General features: G+C 46.7%; 1 long non-coding RNA gene across 1 annotated transcript; it reads right to left on the bottom strand.

Moving 5' to 3' along the window:
- Window positions 1-14346: 14346 nt before the first annotated feature.
- Window positions 14347-18038, bottom strand: LOC128792760 (uncharacterized). The gene is made up of 3 exons (XR_008432547.1): window positions 17940-18038; window positions 17635-17698; window positions 14347-14441 (listed from the first exon to the last, which is right to left on the bottom strand). It is a non-coding gene; the product is annotated as an uncharacterized LOC128792760 (long non-coding RNA).
- Between the last annotated feature and the right edge of the window lie 3242 nt (window positions 18039-21280).

A 21280-nucleotide genomic window follows, 5' to 3' on the forward strand; every position in this document is an offset into this window, starting at 1 on the left:
CGCGCCCCGCCCGCGCCCCGCCCCCGCACCGCGGCACCGCCGGGCCCGGCTGCGGGATCCGCGCCGCGCAGCGAGCGCGGCACCCGCGCAGCGGCCCCGGCCGCGCCGCCCCGTCCCGCGCCCGGCGAGCGGCAGCGCTCGGGTGCTCGGCGCGGGCACGGACAGCGGCCGGACAGCGCCGGCGGCAGCCCCCGCGCCGGGCCGGGACCCCGCAGCCGTGCGCCCCGCGGCCCCGCTGCTGCAGGAGCGCGGCCGGTCCCGCAGGTGCCCCGCAAGCCCCCAGACCACGACTGCCACGCCGGGCGGCTCAGGGAGAGCGCTCCGCTCGCCCCCAGCCTCCCCGGATCCTGCGAGCCAGGCTGAGCCCGCACACCTGCAGACTCGGAGAGGATCTCTCAAGAGATGCCCGGTCTCAGGTTCAGGCCTTCCCTGGATATGTTGTTTCAAGATTAATTATGCTGATTCACAAAACATCCGCCTCATGGCTAGTTTATGCTTTTCCACCTTTGCATCCAGCAATCACTGGATTTCACTCATCCTCCAAGTCATGAATAAAATAAGCAGTCCCCTGCTATAAGTTGATAAAACATTCATACCAGGATCAAGTCACTTTTTTTGGAGAACAAAGAGTTCATCCCTGTTATAAAGTTTCTCCACACTGGAATTACCTCTTAAGTTTTTTTCAGATTTTTAACTTTGGTGCAATGGAGATGGTAAAACCCAGTTCTGTGTTTATTTTTATGATTTGTGCTACTGAAAAAGCAGCTCATGGCATCCTGGGAGCTACACAAATAGAGGATAGATGGCTCCAGCACGATGTAAGTTTCTAAATACAGGAACAGTAACTCCTCTCCTTTACTTTACTCTTGTTCCTTTATACATCCTGGTGTTCATATCTTCCCTTCTTACCTAGGACTGGCAAAACATTCAGTAATGACATAGTCTCTCATTCTGAGCTACTGCAAGCCATCCTGCAGATACTACCTATGGGTATTCCCATACCAAATCCAAACCCTGAATCTGGTTATGGAGGTGAACACTGCACACATCATTCCACCTTAGCACACAGCCCAGGCAGTTCAGCAACACCTGCTCCAACCTCAGCTGCCACTCCACAAGGCGCCAGGGAACATAAGTTAGAGATGGCCTATTAGTGGGGGGAAAAAAAAAATCAACTACAAACAGCCCAGGATGAAAACCCAGCACATAAAATTCACATTTAAACTGGCTCCTATCCATTTATTAGGTCCTACACTATTGTGAAGAATGACATTAGGGTTTTTTTAATTTCAGGACTGAATAAGTCAGGTACTGTAGGCAAGCTGTGAGTCAAACTGTGCTGTAGAGAACTGATGAAGCAGGCTTAGAAACTGAAGAAGGAACAGACATTTACTTTTACCTTCTAGTCAAATCATCAATTCTTTCTTTGACTGATGTGGGATCCTATTTCCCTGTTGCTATATCTTTACCCACCATCAACGCCAAACTGACTCAACTACACTTCCAGGGTCAATCTGTGTGCTTTTTCTGAAAAGCAATGAAACAATGATTCATTCAAGGTCTATTAGTCCTCACTAACATTTCAAAATACAATCAGATTATACATGAGAGTGCTCCACAACTCCTTAGCCTGTTTTTTATAACTCTTGTACTCAAGTTATCAACTCCCACAGATTAAAATCAGGCAAAATCTCAAAGGACATTAAAGTTCCTGGCATCCAAGTTCAAGAACAACTTTCAACAGAAAGAAGAGAAGCTAAAGGAATACCCGAACTTTTAAGGTACAGACAGGCTGTTTACCAAGAGCACAATCTGAGGCACCATTTGTAATAGCAGGCACTGGACCAATGAACTAAGAGCCTCATTTCAAAGCTGTGCACTCCCTGGAAAGCAGACAGCCATCAATAACTCAGCTTCACAGAGAAAGCTGGGAAACAGTTCCTAGCTGAAGGCATCAAGCCGAGCCCCACTGCCTGTCAGCAGAATACATGAAGACCAAGTTTCTCAAATACAGGAAATGTATTTTTCCAGTGTCCTGACAGGATCAGCCATAATATGCTCCCCACTAGCAAAGGCAGGTTGAGGTTTGGGGTTTTTGTGGAGGTCCTGTCAAAGGAGGAAGACTTGAATTAGCTGTTCAGAGGTCTCACTTTTAGAGAGTAAGCCAAAATTAACTTTTTGTTTTGTTTTTGAGATGTGAAGCATTCCTTCTTTTGAGGTAACAGAGGGTAGAAATATAAATCAAACAAAACATCCAAACCCACTAATCCACACATTCAATTTTCAATCACAGTTTATCAGAGCTTTCTGGGTCACATCTGGGACATCATAAGTTCACTTCCAAATCATGAAACCATCACAAGGCCTTAAGATTCATGTTCTTAAAAAGCCAGCTTGAAGAGAGAAGTGCCTCCCTTTGCTCCTTCAAGGCTTCTTGCCGCAATGCAAAGAAGCAAATTCAAGGGAATAAATCCAGTGAACGTTTTCCCTCCCTTGCCATTTACAGGTCATCTTTCAAATTACTTATCAGTAGAAAGAAATATAATATTGCCTGTGCTCTCTTCTACATTAAAGTACATCCTGCATTAAAGTTTCAAGCAAGCTGGACCAGCTCAAGTTAGATCACTCTTTCTCATTTAGTCCCTCAGGAAAGTCTGAGCCTACTCTGGCTTTGCAAGTATCAAGCATCAAATAACACCACACACATTAATGGCATCTCAGTAGTGCATCAAGTTCTTCTCAAACCACAGCAAGAGAAAGCATTGCAGCACTCGGGAGGTGCAGATGAGCTGGGCCTGGGAGCCTTCCTACTCACACCCTTTAGCCAAGATGGAAGAACCACCTTTGAAGCACTGCTCTGCTGTATCAAGCCCACAGGGCTGCCAGGGTTGCTTCCTTCACACGTTCAAGCTTTGGGAGTTAGCTGGCATCATGGTACAATCAAGAAAGTGGCTCAATCCAAGCACAAACCACCCTGTGCAGACCCTGCTCTCCCAAAATGCCTCAGCATATCCTTGGCCCCTGTCATGGCAAGGAGGTGGCTATTTGAGAAAGGCAGTTATTCCCTCTTTATCTCAGTCCTGAGTGGTTTTTGTGGGGCTGCAAATACAGGGCTTCTTCATGGCCACCTGCACTGTTGTTTGATCAGCAGGGCTTTTGCTCAGCCTGTGCTGCTGAAGTCCTGCCCACTCCATCAGACTGACTCAATATGAAGAGCAGAGAGCTGCCCCCTCTTCCCAGGAGTGGCAGGACAACGTGTAAGGTCCTGCTGGTGGAGGCAAGGTTCTGCTTGACAAAGAGCTCAGCTTTAGTACAGGTGAGAGGCAACAGCAAGGGCTCAGCTTGGCTGCTCTTGCAGGGTGCTCCAGACAGAAATAGAAATGTTCCCTGGGCTTTCAGCCCTTGAGGAGCCTGCTGCTCCCCGCCTTGATGGAGGACACTGTGCAGAACTCACTGCCAGCCCCTCCATAAGCTGCTGGCTTAGAAACAGCCCTGACCACGGACAGGATAAAGCCAAGTGGCCGTTTTGGCATTGCTGCAGATTGGAAGTCCACATGATGATCATACATGGTCTCCCAGCTGCTGCTGCTCCTGCCCATCTGCTGCCCTGGCACAGAGCCTCCTTCTCTAAGAGGGAGCCTCCATTCCCAGGGGCAGAGACACCAGCCAGCCTGCAAGGTTGTGCAGATAGCCACACATGCTGCCATGCATACATGGGCTACTTGTGCATGAGGCTGGAAGTGCCAGGAGGGAGCAAATTGCCAGTGGTGGGATATCATCTGCCCAGTGCCAGTTTCTCATGATGACCATCCAAAATAGAAACAAAGACAAAAAGGCACAGTCTCAAGGGCCAGGTGACCTACTGGCTTCTATACCAAGCTCTGCACAAGAGCAGCCACAAGTCAGCTTTGCTTTCATTTCAAGGGTGAAAATTGAGTTGCCAATGTCTCAACCTGTTCCCAAACTGCCCAGAAGCCAACTTCAGCACCCAAATAAGAGTTCCCAGCCAGAGACAGAGCTGCTCTCACTGTAGGCAACAGAATAGCATTTCTCCTACACAAAGTTTAAAGACAATGTTTCTTAAAGGCAATTAACAGCTCAATCAAAAAGGAACTACACTGAGTTCTGGCCAAGAGGGAGAAGTAACTAACTAACTCTGATGTTCAGAGCGGGTTTGACCTCAAAGCCAGCTGCAATGGCAAGCAAACATCAGCTAAGTGCTTCTGAAAATCCTTTTTTGACCTCTCAAGCATCTATCCAAAACCAGCAATGGGCATTGTTACCTAGCTACCATCATTAGACAGCAGAGCAGATTCCTTAAGGACAGAAAAAGAAAACAGCTCTGTACCACACCATGCTCAGAAGATGTCCACGTGCCATGAGCTGTGCCCAGATAAGCACAAGCCAGAGCAGCAGGTTCCAAGAAAGTAGGCCATGACACAGCAGCAGCAGGAAGGACCTCTAACACTACTGAGAAAGCAAAGAACACAGTGGGGGGGCGAGGGGGAAGAAGACTAAACAGAGACCAGAAGTTTTTAGTAATACAGGTAGAGTAAAATACAGAAAACATTTCTACAAGCTGTAATCCATCACCCTGAGAGCGATGTACATAACTTTTGATTATGAACAAAACACAAACGATTACTATATCATCAGCTGATATCACCTCCTTACATAACCCAAGTAGTTGCTAGAAGCAGAGGAAGTGCATTAGGAGCTGATGTGTGAAATAAAAACCAAAGTAAACCACAACCTTTGAGCAAGTTCAGATTTTAATTACATAAAATTATTGATGAAATGTTGTTGAGATTAATCAGTCAGTATTTTATTAATAAAGAAAAAGCATTAATGTCACAAAAGTACAAAAAACAAGGGAAAGGTTTTGCTACTATTTGCAACAAAGTCAAAAACTACTACGGAAGATAATCATGGATGGGGGAACCATACTGTTATTGACACAGGAAGTTCCTTCTGAGCACCAGCTTTCTTCTGCTATTATTCTTCATAACCATCTGTATATACCCATTTACACTAACAGGAGCATTGGTGTTGATTTTAATGGTAGTTAGATCTGACACAGCTCAACTCCCCATTTTGGTTTTCTGTGAGATACTGAGCACCCCGAGCTCACCAAAATCTATGGAAGGTGGACGTTGTTCTCAGTCCTTGCAGCAAAATTCTTTGTGTTTTCAGGGCTAAGTCTCAGACCCTCTGAGCCCCACTGCAGGCTTCTGGTTACTCAGTACAGTAAATAACTTTGTCAGATCCTCGACCAGATGGGGACAGGGAGGAAGGTGTCTGAAGTCAGGTTGTTCTACCATTACAAAAGCTTAAGAATTTCATGTAAGCAGATAAAACATGAAAATTAGCTGCTGAATTGAGCTCCTTAAGCTCTAGTCCCTTTTTGACTTGATTAGAAAAGGTAATTACCCGCATTTGGAATTTACGCAAGGTAAAAAACCTTTACAAGGTACAGGCAGGAAAGAGCTTCCTGCTGACAGCTCAGCCCTCCTAAGAGCCAGGTGCTTGAATGCTTGCAGACAATAGACTATTCACCTTAAAATCCTATTTGCCTATGTCTATTTCCTACAATTAAAAAAAAAAAATCTGTTAGCTCATTGCTATTCTACAGCCATCAGGGCTGAGTAGCATTCACATTCTTTATCTGCTATTTCAAGAAATCACAGCAAGCTGACCTCTGCCAAGGCCCAGAAAGCAATTTCTTTGCCCTATTCCTACCCCATAAGAGCCATTTCTAGATGGCTGCCCTCAGACACCACAGTCCTGAGATATCCCCTAAGATGGCTATTCAATGCCAACTGACAGCCCCCAAAATCCTAAGCATATGTCAGACTGCTCCAGTAACCCTGATTTAGGGGACAACAGAGCATTGAGCACAAAGAGTCATCTCCTATCCAGCTCCAACATCTTTTTCCATTTGTCTGTGTTTATCCTGTTTATTTTAATGCTATGTTTTCCAGAATGTTAGAAAATAACAAATGCAATAAAACCTGCAGAGCCTGGACTATTATCATCAATGTATTCATAGTGCAGCCTCTCCATGCCTCAGGGACTTGGATGTCTGTGATATTTCAGGCTGAAACTCAGTTTGTCCAAATACAAGAGACAGATAAGCGCTGCTTGATACCAGCACCACTGACAGTCTTTTGGCTGGACCAGTTCAGAGCTTAAACTCTTCTTGGCCTGTGTTATGGCAAATAGTAAGAAATGAAATTCAAATAAAAGTGAGATGTGCAATTTAAAAGGTGAAGACAAGTGAAGAAGGGAAAATGACAAAAGCAGAGGGCAATCCTAACTGAACTCACTCTCACCTGAAAGAATAGCAAGAAGAGTCCTTAGGAGTGAAGCTCTTCACTGGGGAGTTCAGCTGCCTCACCCATCTGCACAACCAAACCTCATGCCTTTAACCCAAGCCTTGCAAAGCATGACTGCTCAGAAGGAGCTCAGCAAGTGAGTACAACTCTCCTTCTTTCTAAACACTGCAGCAGCATTTTCAAAGTAACAGTTAAATATTAATGTAGGAAATAGTGGAGACTCAAGAAAGAATCTGGAATTGCTCTCAGTGTAGCCAGCAAGTTACTCCAATTTTACAGCTGTTCCCCATCTCTGCTCTGTTGCAGACCTTTCAGCAAAGGATGAAGCAAGACTGAGATCATGGGCAGCATTTGTAACCTGCTGCCTGTTAGATGTTCAAATAGACTGTAGCAAGTGTAGCCCTGAGTTGGAAGATCCACACACTCCTGGAAAGAGTCTTCCTTTATTCTACAGAGCTTAACATGTCAAGTATGAGAGGTTGATTTTCCCATCAAGGAGAGATGTCCAAGCTGGGTTTGAGAGGCATTTTCAAAAGCGAAGTCCTGAAAGCACTCAACACCTAGGTGAGATCAGAAAGGCTCCTGTTTCTCTACCCATCTTCCACCCTTGCCCTGCTGTAGCCCAGAAGCCCTGAAACAGCAGAGAGTTTTTAGCTGTCAGTGCTACACACACCTGCCACGCAGACCAGAGCTGGCCATAACAGCTTAGCCAGCTAAGAGGCTGCCCAGGAGCACAGTCTTGCCACTGCCCATCCCAGCCATGCCCAAAGCTGATCTCCTTTGGCTCCAGGAGGGTCAAAATAGCATCACTATTGCCCCTTTCCCTGAATCTCATTTTCTACTGCACATAAAATTAGCCTTTTTTGCCCAGCATTTCTAGCTGACTGATTAGCAAAAAGTATGTTTCTCCTAGTCAAAGTGGTTACCCTTTAAAACTTAAATATCAGAACCAAGCAGCAGCTTCAGCAAAGAGTGCTAAGAGGACATTCCTCTCTTTGTCAGAGGACCAGCTGCACAGATACTGAATGGTGAGAAAAAGAAAACAGCAATCCCTTGGGCATGTTTACAGTACTTGCTGCATTAGGGGTCAGGTTTGTAGAGCACAAATTCCACCAGATATTTCTTCTGGGCTAGGGAATGGATCACCTTGAAATCAACTCTCAGCATAGACAGAAGAAGCCTGGGAGCACTCTCACCAAGAAGGAAAAACTGTGTCAGTAAAAGAAAAAGGTGCCAGTGAAGATTTGTGTGGTGTGGGAGAAGTGCGCATTAAAATAGCTGTGACCTGAGAATCCAGTGCCATATTCGAGTTAAGTGACATGCACATTGAGGGCCTTACAGCAATGTCAGCTGTCACTGGAAAAGTAGGAATGGACCTGAAGGTGAGGGGACATTGGAAAGCTCTGATTGAAGCAAATACCTGAATCTGCACAGAGATCTTCCAGATCTTCTCTCCTCCTGTTCTCAGACTGAGGTGAGGGGACAAGGCAACCACAAAGGCAATTTACTACTTGCATTAGATCAGTCAAATAAGAGGTAAAGGGAGGAGAGAAAGAACCCAAGGACAGAGTGATATAGGACACTTGAACAAATTTAGATTGGAAAAGGCCAAAGGGAAAAACAGCATCCTCCACGGAACTTTGTGGATAACAGTCTAGGGAGAGAAGGGAAGAACAGAGGAGCAACATCCCAAGTGATAAGAGTAAGGACATGAGATGAAAGAAGGGCTGGCTGATGAAGGCACTTTGCAAGTCAAGGTGCAGTATTTAGAGAAACATGTGGGGGCTTGAATAGCAAGTTTGGTTTTTAAGGAAGAGCTGCCAGAAGAGAGGGTGGGCTGAAGAGAAAGAATAACAGCATAGATAGGAATAGATATAGGGAGTCTGGAAGACGGGAGAAGGTGCTGGTGCTCACATTTAAGAGACAAGGACAAGAAAGAAGAGCATATCAGCTTGCATTTCTTTTTAAATGTAGAAGAAGTAGAAGAGATTTTGGTCAGAAAAAGAAATGAAGGCAGAGGAGGAAAGTTTGGACTGACTCAAGGTGGCAGGAAGCCAGTTGTGACTCAATCCCATGCCAACAAGAAAGCTAGAAGAAGGAAAACTATTTAGTCAGCAAGGTGGCAAAACTGAAAAAGTTTAGCACACTCAGCATGGCCATACAGTCTGAGACCCTCCAAGTAACAGGAGCAGAAGCCCAGGTTAGAGTGAAAAAGCACTGGGAATCAACAAGTGCCACATTGCAGCAGAGAAGACAAGAGGTTCAGGATGAGAGGAGATCAGCTGCAGCAAACAAGAGGACTGACAGCAAGGAAACAAGATGCATTATCAAGGCTGAGAGCACTATAAACACCAAGTGATGGGATGTGCAGCCAAGTTGGTGGCGGGGGGGGCGGGCAGGGAAAAAAGAAAAAAAAAAAAAAAAAGAAAAGCCAGCAAGTAGGAAAAACAATGGAATTCTTTTCTTGAGGAAGATGTTTTCCCACCAGCATCAAGAAAGCACCGTCAAAGGGCTCCAAACTAAAAGCATTTGCTGGAAACAGTGCTTGATCCTGAAGATTTCCCACATCATGAGTATGTCCGCAACAAAATAACATCCTCAGTGCAGGGGTGAGAGGTCCACTCTAAGGTGCCAGCCCTGGGTAGGAGCGGCGCTGAACTGGAGCTGCCCGGACCAGTGCGTGCAGGCTCCTTCCCGAGGCAGATCCCAGGCTGCGAGCTCCAGCCAAGCAGTCTCCCCCGTTCCCCGGCTGCAGCCCTCCTACGTGCACGAAGCACTGCAATTCTGGCATCTGCACACAGACACGAGCCACGTTTGCCACATGAAGGGAAAGCTCATCTCCCTGCCCGCTGCCACCTGCTCTTCCTCCCCTTTCCGAAGCACCCATTCTCTCCTGTTTGGCTTTTCCCCCTACTCCTCCTCCCCGTGCGCTTTCCACCGCTCCAGAGACCCCAGGCACACCAGAGCGCCCTGCTGCCGCGGCTGCTCCGCCGTGCCCCGCTCCGGGCCGGCAGCGAGCCCGCCCCGCTCCGGGCCCCGCTCCGGGCCGGCAGCGAGCCCGCCCCGCTCCGGGCCCCGCTCCGGGCCGGCAGCGAGCCCGCCCCGCTCCGGGCCCCGCGGGCTCCCGAGGCCGCACGCGCCGCCGCCCTCTCCCGGCGCGATCGGGAATTCCCGGTGCCGGCGGCAGCTCCGCGCCAGCCTCGCTTCAACAGCCCCCGAGGTGCCGCGGGGCTGCACAGGACGACACAGGGTCGATACCTCTCCGAGCACTGTAAACGCATATTGGCATTGCTCAAATGCCTTGCCGATAAATCACATGCAGGCACCGTGGTAAAAGCCCGGTGTAGATTGTGACACTCAGCTGTGCGTGGAGCTGCTCCAAGTGCACCCATTATCCGAAATCCTAAGGTACAATTATCCCTGAGTAAGGCTGCTTAGCTACTAGAGCCAGGTTCATTAAGTTCATGGGAAAAGTTGCCTGTTTATTTTCCATTTAGCAGTTCTTATTCCCATGTGCGCAGGTTTAGGTGGCTCTCACAATAATTCATTTCTGGTTGGGGGAGCTAAATAAACTGGGTACCAGTTCCTCTGTAGGACCTGATGCTCCAGGTGCCAGGAACCTAAATCCCTGCCTTTTGGCCCAAATTCAGTTATAAGCATACAGCCCCCTTTTTTAGGCACTATTACCAACACGTATCCAGGCAGATTCTTTCCCAGCCCACAGTGGGAGAGCCTTTGCCAGAGATGGGATCAGGACATGGATCACCTCACCCAGCTCTCCTGTAGCACTAGGCAAGGAGTCCCGCCTCAGCTGAAACCATCTGTTCCTCTTACTGGACTGGATCATTATCTTTACCATCCCAATTCATTTAAGCTGGCATCACATAACAGCTCCCTCACACATGCACTTTGTGAGAATTAAAAGAAAGCAAGTGCAGGAATATCTGTAGCCCCCAAACTACTTGATAACCAACTTCTCACAAACTGTGAGAAACACCAGGAGATTCCCACTGGAATCCCAGTGACAACAGAGCACAACCAGAGATGTTTATTTATTTAAATGCATTACAGATATTGCCACAAACAAGGAGTTGCTACAGATGTATGAGGGGGCAATCACCCATTATTTCTGCCTGATCCTGGCCTTGCAATCCCCATCCTGATTAAATTACTGAGGGTAGGATTATCAGCAGGATAATCAGATGCAGTGTCTAATCTGGATAACCCAGCATTACTGGGCCTCACAACACAGGATTTCACTGACCACCCAGCCAGGGCATTCCAGAGCATTACATCTCATTTTCACCACTTAAAGGATTCAGACACCCTAGAGACTTGTGCAGAGGGGAAAGCTAAGGAACATAATCACAATTTCAGTCAAATGCAGTAGTATTTGCATACCTGCTGTGTTTCCAAGAACTCACAGAGCCAACACAACTGGGATTTTCACAACAATCATTTATCTGAACGACTTACTGTGTACTTACAGGCTTCAGAATCTACACCTTTGGGTTTTTAATAAAGCCTCAAGTTCTCAACCCATCTGTTAGGAGCAGCTACATACAGCTTCATCTGTCTCAAAGCAATGGCACTGCCCAAATAGATTTTTTTGGTCTGGATACTTCCCTCGACCCTCCTCTGGGCTTCCCATTTCCTCAGTCTTAGCCTCACCAAATAACAGATGTGCTTGTAGGCAGCCATGAAACTTCCTGAGAGGGATATCTCGAGGACAGGGACAAGTCCTGGAAATAAGAATTGACTTATACTTGGAGGATTTCAAAATCACAATTGTCAAAATTTCTTGCTTGTCACCAGCATGTAATTGCTCACCCCCCAGTCTGGCTTCTCCTCAGCCAAGACTTTCCTCCCCATGGTTCTACAAGTTTCTCAATCTGGAACAGAAGGCAGGACCTCAGTGATGTTCTGAAAAAAAAGATCCAGCTTTGGGAATCTGAACTTGCTTAGCTCTCATCACACAGCAAGCAGGGCTTTTGTTCAGAAACAAAATGGCCTGGATAGGGCACAAAGACAGAAAGCAAACCTGATCTTTCACCTAGTCCTCCATTGTTCACAGACAGCATGAGAGAGTATTTTAAAATCTCTTCTGCTGAGCTGCACAGCCTGAACTCCTGTTCTGCTCAAAACATGAAACACTTAGAGGCTTTCATCACCTTATCAAAGTCCCTAGTGGCCCCTGCCTGCCCTCCTATGAAGAGTTTGATCTCCTTTTAGGAAGGGGATAAAGCTGTCCTTGAGCAAAGCTGCTTTTCAGTGAAGTATTGTGCTGTTTTTGTGAGAACATCAGACACCTCCAGGTGTCCCTCAAACATGTATCCCTCAATGGTATGCAGCTTAGATTTTTTTCCAAGCAGCTCACAGAAAAGAGACTGTAGGCATCTGACTTGTGTTTGAAGGGCACATTAGAAACGTGCTTCATGGAATAGATGTCTAGATTACATTTCTGATGCTGCATAACTGTGTCTGTCCATCTTATCTCCAATTACAAGGGCAAATAGGAAAAAGAGGTCTGGGAAGGAAGAAGTTGAGCTGAAAACAAATGAAAACTTTGCTGTCTGCCTTCAGTTCACACTCACTGCCAAAAGCAAGGTCATGCAATACTATCTCCCTTGCATTGTTAAAAATCTCAAAGGTAAAAGGGTACTATCATTTCAAGAATAAAAATGGCTGCATGAAACAACCTTATCATCCATGAAAGATGATGACTTTTTACCCAGGATAACAACATCCTCCAGCAATTACAAAAATGCACAAGATCTAGAGAATCACTGCTGATTTAGCTCATCCCCACAGAAATCAACAGCCCTCATTCACTAAGAATCAGGGACAGGAAACAGGAACAGCAACTGGCTGAGTCAGACACCAAGAGGGGAGCACATTTATGGTGAGAATGTTCATCATGCACTTCTACCCACCAGGTAAAACAAAAGTAGATAAAGAAACACCCTTCCCATTCGGTTTTCACAGTCAACCAGGGGCTGGAATACAGAAAAGAGGAACTCCCATTCTATCACCTGTAATGGAAAATGGTAGGCAAAGGCAGTGGTTAGAGCCTCACAGGAGGGAGAGCAGAGGCAAAAGAAGGTAGTGGCTTTTCTTTTCATACACTATGATTAAAATTCTGAAATTGAGAACTCTGACTTCTGCCCATTCCCACTGATGTACTAAGGCTATGCAGACAGCAACAACAATGAACCTACCATCTGGCTGAGAGACCTGCCTGAAATTCTCACTTCAGGGCCAGCAGAATGAGTCTCTCATGCACTTAGTGGATTTGCTTCTTTGGAGTTTCGTTTGCATTTTTAACAAGTCACCCATAGTGAAGCTTTCCCTTGGCTCCACGCCTTCAAAGTCACAAGAGGGTTTCACTAAGAAATGAGACAGCAGCTGCTCTCATCTCCATGTCTAGAATCAGCTGAGACAGACAGTATAACCAGACCCTTTAACTATGCTCACAGGCAAGGAGAGCTGTAACAATAGGATAGGAATTGTGGTCTAAACAACACTTCTCCAGAACAGGACTTTGCTTTCCCAGGCCATTCTTTTCTTTCTTTAAGAAAGGTAGAGAAATAAGATAGTTTAGCACAGTGAGGAATTACAGCCTTTAAAATACAACAAGCCAAAATCAGGCTGTATTCTACAGTTTCTACTTTTAAAAATCTGAACACTTCAAGGAGTGAGTAAGGGTTCTGATAATACAGCCTGGGACACTTGTGTATTACCATTACACCTGTGCTCTGCTGAGGACTCTCACACTGCTTGGGTCAGTGAAGTCACTCCTGCAAGCGTTTTAGGCAGGGGTAATCCTAAGTCAACCTGCAGGCAGCACACCTCAAGTGAGGAAATAACCAAGCTGCTGAATTTACTTGATCAAGAGATCTCAGGGCCCAGCTAGGCATGCTCTGGGCTTCACAGCAGGCACCCTGCAAGGCAAACAGCCCCTCACCCCAAGCACCCATCCAGAGAAGAAACAGGGCTCAGAGACACACCTGCACCCAAACTGCCTTGAGTGAGCCCCTGGAGCACAAACACAAAGCACACAGACCACAGCACTTTGTAGGCTCCCTCAACTCACTCTGTCAAAGAATGCACTTTCACAGCAATTTGAAACATAAGCCAAGGGAACACTTCACCTTCTCTCCATGACATCTCACAAGGATTTACATCCACGTATAAGCACCTGCTAATGTCCAACTTACTAGCGATACCAGCAAACAAACCTGACTGTGTGCCAGGATGTGCCCTTTCTTTCCAGTCTGACCACACAATGCTGCAGCAGGGAAGTCTGCAGGCTGAGCAGTGGTACCACACAGGGAACCAACATTTTCAGCCCAGCAGGCTTTCCAAGGCTTCTTGCCCTCAAGATCAAACAACTCTCTCCTGCTCAGCTCTCCCCAAACCAGACTCCTCCAAAGAGCACATCTGGAAGGCAGTCACAGTAACTTCTTGTTTTGTTTCCTTGATCCTTTCATAGGGAAAGAGTAGGCAACAGGACAGTTGCTACATCAAATTCCCAGGACATTGCCTCAGGCTCTCTAGGCACCCCAGCTCCTGGCACACACAAGCAAACCCTGGCCTTTCATCTCACAAGATTGCTCACAGCTTTGCTGTAATCTCTAGGTAAGAGGAAATGGAGAAGTAAGAAAGGCAAGCACATACTTCCACCAAAATGAGAGTTTACCTTTTCCACCATTTCACGGCTCAAGATCCATCCCCTTTATGACCACAGCGTCTGCCCTAAGCTCAGGGGCCAGACTCAGGACACAGAGCTGCTTTTGACACTGTGCACAGATTCACACCACTACTACATAAAAGCTCACTTCCCCATCCATCTCTTACCTTCCTCTGACTGCAGCCCCCAGCCAGTCACCTTCAGAGCAGAGACATCTTCCTACAGGGCCTTCCTAAGGTCCCTCTTTCCTTCTTTATAACCTTGCTAATGGCTGATAAATGCCCCTCACCTAGGCTGTTGCTGTGCCTAGCCTTGCTGCACAACCAGTTCCCTGTGCTGGGACCAGCTCCAGCTGGGAAGGGTGAACCTTCCCAGGCACAGCCACGGCCAGGTGTGCCACAAAGGTCAGGGCTGCCCTGCAGAAAGAAATAAGAAAACGAAGGGAATTTTTTCTCCTTCTAATCTACTTTGCTGTGTGTGACACAGGAGAAGGATGCCAGTGTTGCAATTGCTCCAGCTTACAGATAGAATAAAATGGTGATCCCAAACCCTCTGGGCCTGCCTGTCAAAACACTGGTCTCCCTCCACGTGTCACCTGTATTTTCAGAGCAGATGAACTGGTTTTCAGCATGAACACATTCCAAGTCCAGCCACTGGCACTCCTGAGGGCATGCAGCTCCAGCTAAGCTGATGTGAGCAGCAGGTTCTTGGCTCCAGGGGCAGTCAGGTCCAGCTCCAGGCTGTGGGGCTGGTTGGCAGCTGGCAATGCTGGGTGCAGTGTGGGAGGCTTAGGAGCGGCACAGGAGGATGGAACAGCCACGCACGAGCTCTGCCTGGAGCCGAGTCAGGGACATGTACCTGCTTTGGTCAGAATCCAGATAGGTACTGGAAAGCACTAAGCAGATGAGGAGGCAGAACTCACTGAACTGTGCCCTGATAGGCTTGGAGATAGCCCAGGACAGCTCATCTGTCCTTGAGTGTGTGAGCAACAGACATTTGTCCCAAGAAAGAGGTGCTCTTTTCTTAATTTTGGCTGCTACTACCTTCTGCAGATTCAGAAACTCTCTTTTTTTTTCTCCTGTAAGATACACAAACTACAAAAAATAGGGGAAATATTGGGAATTACTTAGGAAATAGAGGAGTCAGTCCTGTTTCTTTGCTTGTTTGAGCAGGTGTACTCTCTGGTGAGAGTTAGGGTTTGCATAAGGAACATTAAAGCTGCACTTAACAGTTTCAGCTGCTGCATTTCCACTATCGATTGGCACCATTCAAGCCCAGTTTTATTGCCTGACAGCAGACATAAGCTATGAGGCAGCTATGTCCCTACTGGGAGCAATGATATATTATCACTCTCTTTAAATGAACCTGGAGAAGTACTATATATATTTAACAGAAAGTGCTGTCTCTAACTGACTGCAAAGGAATTTCAGGGGTTGCAGAAGTGCAAACCAACATAGCCTCTCTGTGACTAGACTGAAAATCGTGTACTAAAAGTGAGTTATGCATACAGGAGATTATTTTACAAACACATTCATTAATTCATGTTGCTATTCTGTCCTCATGACCCTCTCTTCATCTTTTGAATTCAGGCTGGCAAATGTGGACATTTGCTGAAGTACTGTGTGTAAAATTGACAACAGCAGATATTTTCCCCATCATCACCCTGACCTCAAAATAATGCCTTTTCCTGCCAGATGTGTGAAGGGACAAGACTATGGGCAGATGAAACAAGAAGGTCATGTTCAGTAAGGACTGGGAGGCTGCAGTTCTGCTGTGAGATATTACCTAGCCTTGCTAGCAGAGTGGATGTTTCCCATCTGTTGCCAGATGCAGTTGAGAGATACCCAAGCTGGCTCTAAAAGAGCTCTTCCCAGAAATGGAGCTGCTTGTGGTCTCATTAATGCCATGGAAGGAGAGAGCAGGGCTGTCTTTAGTACAGGGCTGCTTTGCTTGGGAGAGCTGGGCTGGTCCCCTGCGGGGCTGTGCTGTTCAGGTGCTCAATGTCCCCAGGAAAAGACCCAGGTGTTGTCTCCAAGGCAAGCACAGAGCACTGGGAGGGGAGGCAGACACAGCCCATCTCCTCTGGGCTGTCAATGGCCCTTGGCTCCCAGACAGAGCCCCCTGGGCTCACAGGGTGCCTTGCAAAGGAAAGTGCTCAGTGAGACAGTGGCAACTATTGAAGGAGAAATGGCATTTGGATCTTAAGAAGCTTTTTGCAGTCAGGCCAGAGGAGTATGTGTGGTTACACTGGGCCCAGGCAGCCCCTAGGGCGAGTTATTACATGACAGTGGCAATAAACAAGTGTTTGAGGGACCAGGTCTGTGCCCACAAGCACCAGCAGTGCTGGAGGATGTGACTCAGATGTCTAAATGCCTCACTGGTCCCTTAGACCTCAGATCTGTTTATACAAATAAACACACACATTGACTCAGTTCTTTGTGATAAATAAATCCCACCCCCAGTCATAAACCACAGCAATTCATAAGCCCTCAGCTTTGTGCCAAGATACATTCTGTTCCTCAAGGCAGGTGCAGCTGCACAGCTGCAGTTATTCATGCCTGAAAGGAAAGGTGAGCAGTCAACAGGATTTGGGACAGCTGTGAGCCACAGAGACACAGCACCCCCGACCTACTGACTGCTCTGCTGGGCTGAACCCAGAACCCATCACAGGGAAGGGTGGTTGTAGCTGCCCCCAACACCTCCAGACCACACCTGTGACCTCTCCTGCGTGTGCCTGGGTGTGAAGGAATGGAGGGGCAGGAAAGGCAAGCCAGGCAGGACCTAGGCTGCAAACATCATGCAGATCTCCTGACACATTGTATGGGAGTTACTGAACATGCCTCATCCTCACACTGTTGCACTGCACTGGCTTCCTTTTAATTTTAGACAAAAATATCAAGGTAAGAAACACTTCACTGCTCAGGAGAATTTTTAAGACACTGATACAGCAAGAAATTGGAAGACTAAGAGTTCAATATGCAGCCACACACAAACCACAGCTGTGCTTGGTGATCAATGGAGCAGTCGCACAAGGGTTTGTGTTTGTCTCCAAAACTTCATCTTTCCAAAGTTATCACAGCTATGTTGCCAGAGCAAAACCCCTTCTAAGCAGAGTACAACAAAGTAAGGTTCCTTGTGAGGTGGCATGGGCAGGAAATCCAAGCCTTCCACAACATTAAGACTGGTCATACGAAGCTCCTTTTCACTCTTGCCTCTGCTCTGTGGAAGGGCTGTGTACAGCATACTGCTTCTTTTTCCCCCACCCTCTTTCTCTTGAGCTATTATTCAGAAATGGCTTTCAAACTGAAGCACTGACTGTATTCAATCAGTTTCACAATGAAGCACAGTACTGCAATCACAGGTGCCAGTGTGCAGGTACTGCTCCCACACCCTGCAGCCTCACTCCACCCCTCCACACTGCTGAGTTTCCACCTGCTCAATGAGCTGGAAGGTAACAGACAGGAGGCTTTGCTCAGTTTCCTCTGTATTTGGCTTTTCCTAGGGAAAGTGTGATTTCTGTGCGTGCTGGACCAGTATGCCCTGGCAGCTTGGGCAGCTCTGTGTTTAAGAACAACAACCAGTGCCTCTGAATTATTTACTCCAACTCACATGAACTTGCATTTCTCTTCCTTTTCTGCCCTGTCACCATGGTGCGTGCTGCTCCATGAGTAAGCTGGAGAGACAGATGACACAGATGATGAAGTCACACTAAGTGATTATAACAAAATATGACAAGGCATTTATGCAGCTCCATTCAGCAGCATTTAATTTCATTTTATTTCATTAAGAGTTCATTACTGCATAGCAGAATAACTCTGGAGAGTTTATTTAAAGATGGAGAGAGAAATGGGGCAGGGTGGGTACAGTGGCAAAACAGACCAGAGAAAACAATTAAGACATATTTCTTTCCATACCTCCTGCTGCTCTGGATTTCACATTCTGCCTTCAGTGGGTTTTGATGCGAAAAGAGCCATGCCTTGGGGAAAGAACACCTGAGGAACTGGTTTTGTGCTACTAACCTGGTAACATAGGCCTTGGAGGACTTAGTCACAATGGGCTGGAGGGACTCAGAACAGCTGAGTTCCATTTCTAGAATCTCCTGTAACTGGTGGGCTTGTGCTCTTTCCTAGAAACCTTCTGTAATGACCTCCCACCATTGTTCCTTCCATTTTAATCAGTAGCAGAGATGATGTTACTGCAACTAGCTAAGAATTCCACAAGAGAACATCTGTATGTACCCACAGAAGTCCAGGGGTCAAGCACAACACTTGCCAATCCCAGTTTTGCTACCACTGATTAACAAAATAATCTAATGAATTAGAGCACTGAGGAGCACTGTACTTGTCAAGCAAGATCAGGCAGAACCATCAGCAAATAGAAGAATCCTCTTGGAGAAGCTCAATGAAGGTTGCAGCTTTAATTTATTTTCATTACAGCTCTTTTGCCTGTTACAGGGTGTTAAAAAGTGTTGGTCTGGAGGTGGACTAGATGAGTTCTGGAGCCTAAACATCAAAGTTCTGGTCTCCATCCCTCACAGTGGCAGAAGGCAGGAGAGCCGCAGCAGCTGTGGCTGCTCCATGACACTCTGAGCCACAAGGGTGCCTCTGTGGTGGCACAAGTCACAGAGACTGCTCCTGGTCACTGCACAAGTCACGGTGCTGGAAAGGGTAGACTTTGCAGTGGCCTCCCTCCAGGAAGGATTATCTTCTCTGTGGTCTGTCAGATCAGACAAGTGGAGTTACCTCTTCGTGTGTCAGTTGTAGGGAACCTGGCCTGCCATCATCAGTGTACACAGACCCAGCCTGTACCCTTCAAACACAACCAAAGTCTGTTCTGAGAGCACAGACTGCAGTCAGGAGCAGACTGACCCTGCAAGAGATGCTGAAGGTCGAAGACTGGTTTGCACAGAAACACCTCAGCTTTCATTCTGTGATCAGCTGCAGCCTGCAAAAGTGGCAATTAATGCACTGTGTGTGTAAGCCTTGACACGCAGGAGGCAGGGGAAGGACACAACAGGTCAACAGCCCCTCGTGAAAAATGTCCATTCCTTTCTTTGCACAGAACTGAGCAAATCATAAAACCCTCTCCCCTTCTGTCAATGTCATGGTAGGGCGTAAGCAATGGAGACCTGGAGACAAAGCCATTAATGAGTGAAGTGCCTGACGTCCTTGGCCACAGCTGTGATTTGTACCCACTGAAGCGGACGAAAGCAGCTCTTCTCTCTCCACCTCCCCAAAATAAAGCTAAAACAAGGGAGTCAGATGGGTTGAGAATCAGGGAGAAAAGTGGCTTTTTGGGCTCAATTTTCACTTTGCACTGGAGCTTGCTTGACTTCAGAGTCATGTACCATTTCTTCTGTGTGCTTAGCAAGACCTCAGTCATGTCTTTCATACTGATACTCCTAACACACAAAAACTGAGGGAAAGACAGGGCTGAGTCAGTTTGAAGAGAGCCTGATGCCCCTGATCTGCACCCACATCTCTGCCTGGTGAATCAGGCAGTCTGCAGACTGAATGAGAGTGTGTTCCTCTACCACAGAAGGCCAGTAAGATAAAAATAACCCCCAAAAGCCTACATTCAGCCTGGAAGCACAGTGCTGAGCCAGGGACAATGATAATAGGAAAACACAATAGTTCCTCAGAGCAGTCCTAAAATAATAGATTATAAATGGCAAAAGGGGAGGAGAAGGGAGTGAGGGCTATTTTGTCACTATTCTAAAAGCATGCAGAGGAAATAAATTTGGATTCACTTGACAGTTCTTGAAAGCCAAAATGTGCTAAATATAATGCTGAATGTCCCTAAACTCAAAATATGTCAGCAAGAGTCCCTTGGCCAGGGTGTTCTTTTTCCCCCCCTCCCCTGGTTTAGCCTTTGCCCCATGATGGTTATTTGCCTTTCTGGAGAGCTTAATCAGGAGCTATTAGAGACAGTGCTCTCTAAGCTGTATAATGTTAAAAGTCCATTAGCTCACCCCAAGCAAGGCTGGCAGGAGGGCGATGATGTACTTGCTGAAGTTGAACAAGCTATTTGCATGCTGAATACTTCTAATCACTGAGCAATGCCAGGAGAATGTGAACATTATTACCCTCAGCTGCCCAGCAACCTTTTGAACACCCTCACTTTAATACAAGACAAAGTGGCAAAATGCATCCAGCACTGAACCCACAAAAAGGGACAAGATGGATGTTTTAAAGTAATTCTATGCATGGATTATGCACACCTTTAAAAAAAAAATATAAGAAATAATCATTAGAAAAGTCTATCTTCCTTTCCCTCTGCCACAGTCACTTGAATTGTGCATGGCCACTTATATTATGCATGGGTTTAAGAAAATATGAGAAAGGTCTGCCTACTTTTTGTCTGACCACAATCAGCTTTTAGCCAGCAAAGTACACATGCTTTGTTTTAAGCATATTTTCAAATCTCCCAATGGAATTTATTATGACTGACACTTTTCAATGCTTGTTTAGTCAATTTTTAGCAGACACAAGCCTGTCTCACAGCCCTCCATGGGGAGACCAAGCAGTGGAAGGGCACAGAGCTCAGGTGTTCAGCCCAGAACCACCATAGCTGCCAAAAGAAGGTTGCTCTCCACTGGAAAAAGGCAATCGGGGAAAGTCCAAGAATCTAGCTCAAAATTAGTGCTATTTGTCACAATGACAACAGAGAAAACACACTACTAAAAACCAGCTCTTTCAGAGGCTTTTGAGGACTAGCTTGTATTTTGGGCAGTGCATGGTTAAAGTCCTGCTGGTATTTTGCTGCAAAGAGTGACTCTGATGCGCAGTTGTAGTTTTCTGGTTAGAGCACCAACACTTCTCCAGGCTAAAGTATTGGAATATGTGCAGAAACCAATTTATCACAGCCAGACAAGAGTGACTGAGACTTCACACAACATGCCTGAAGGAGCAGAGACTGCAGGCTGACACAAAGCTCTAGGTCTCTTGTTCCCTTCTGCCCTCAAATGAGTTCTCCTAACACAGCACAGAGAGTAACCCCCATTAGCTGGTGGTTCTGTCACCTCTGCAGCAGCTCAGGTGTCCTTCTGAAGAAGTGACAGCTTTTTCAGCACCTCTCAGAACTTACAACTGGAACCAGTCAGATTAGCTGCTTCTCCCACTGCCCTACTGGAGAGAAACCCTATGGAAAGAGAAAAGGCAAAAGCATGTTCAAAGAGTAGGACCAGAGCCAAGATGTCCAAGGAGGATCACACTAGGAGGTGGAAGTGGAGCTTCTGAAGGGCACTTTTCCTTCC

This window comes from Vidua chalybeata, chromosome 10 (assembly GCF_026979565.1).
Source record: "Vidua chalybeata isolate OUT-0048 chromosome 10, bVidCha1 merged haplotype, whole genome shotgun sequence".
Lineage (NCBI taxonomy): Eukaryota > Metazoa > Chordata > Aves > Passeriformes > Viduidae > Vidua > Vidua chalybeata.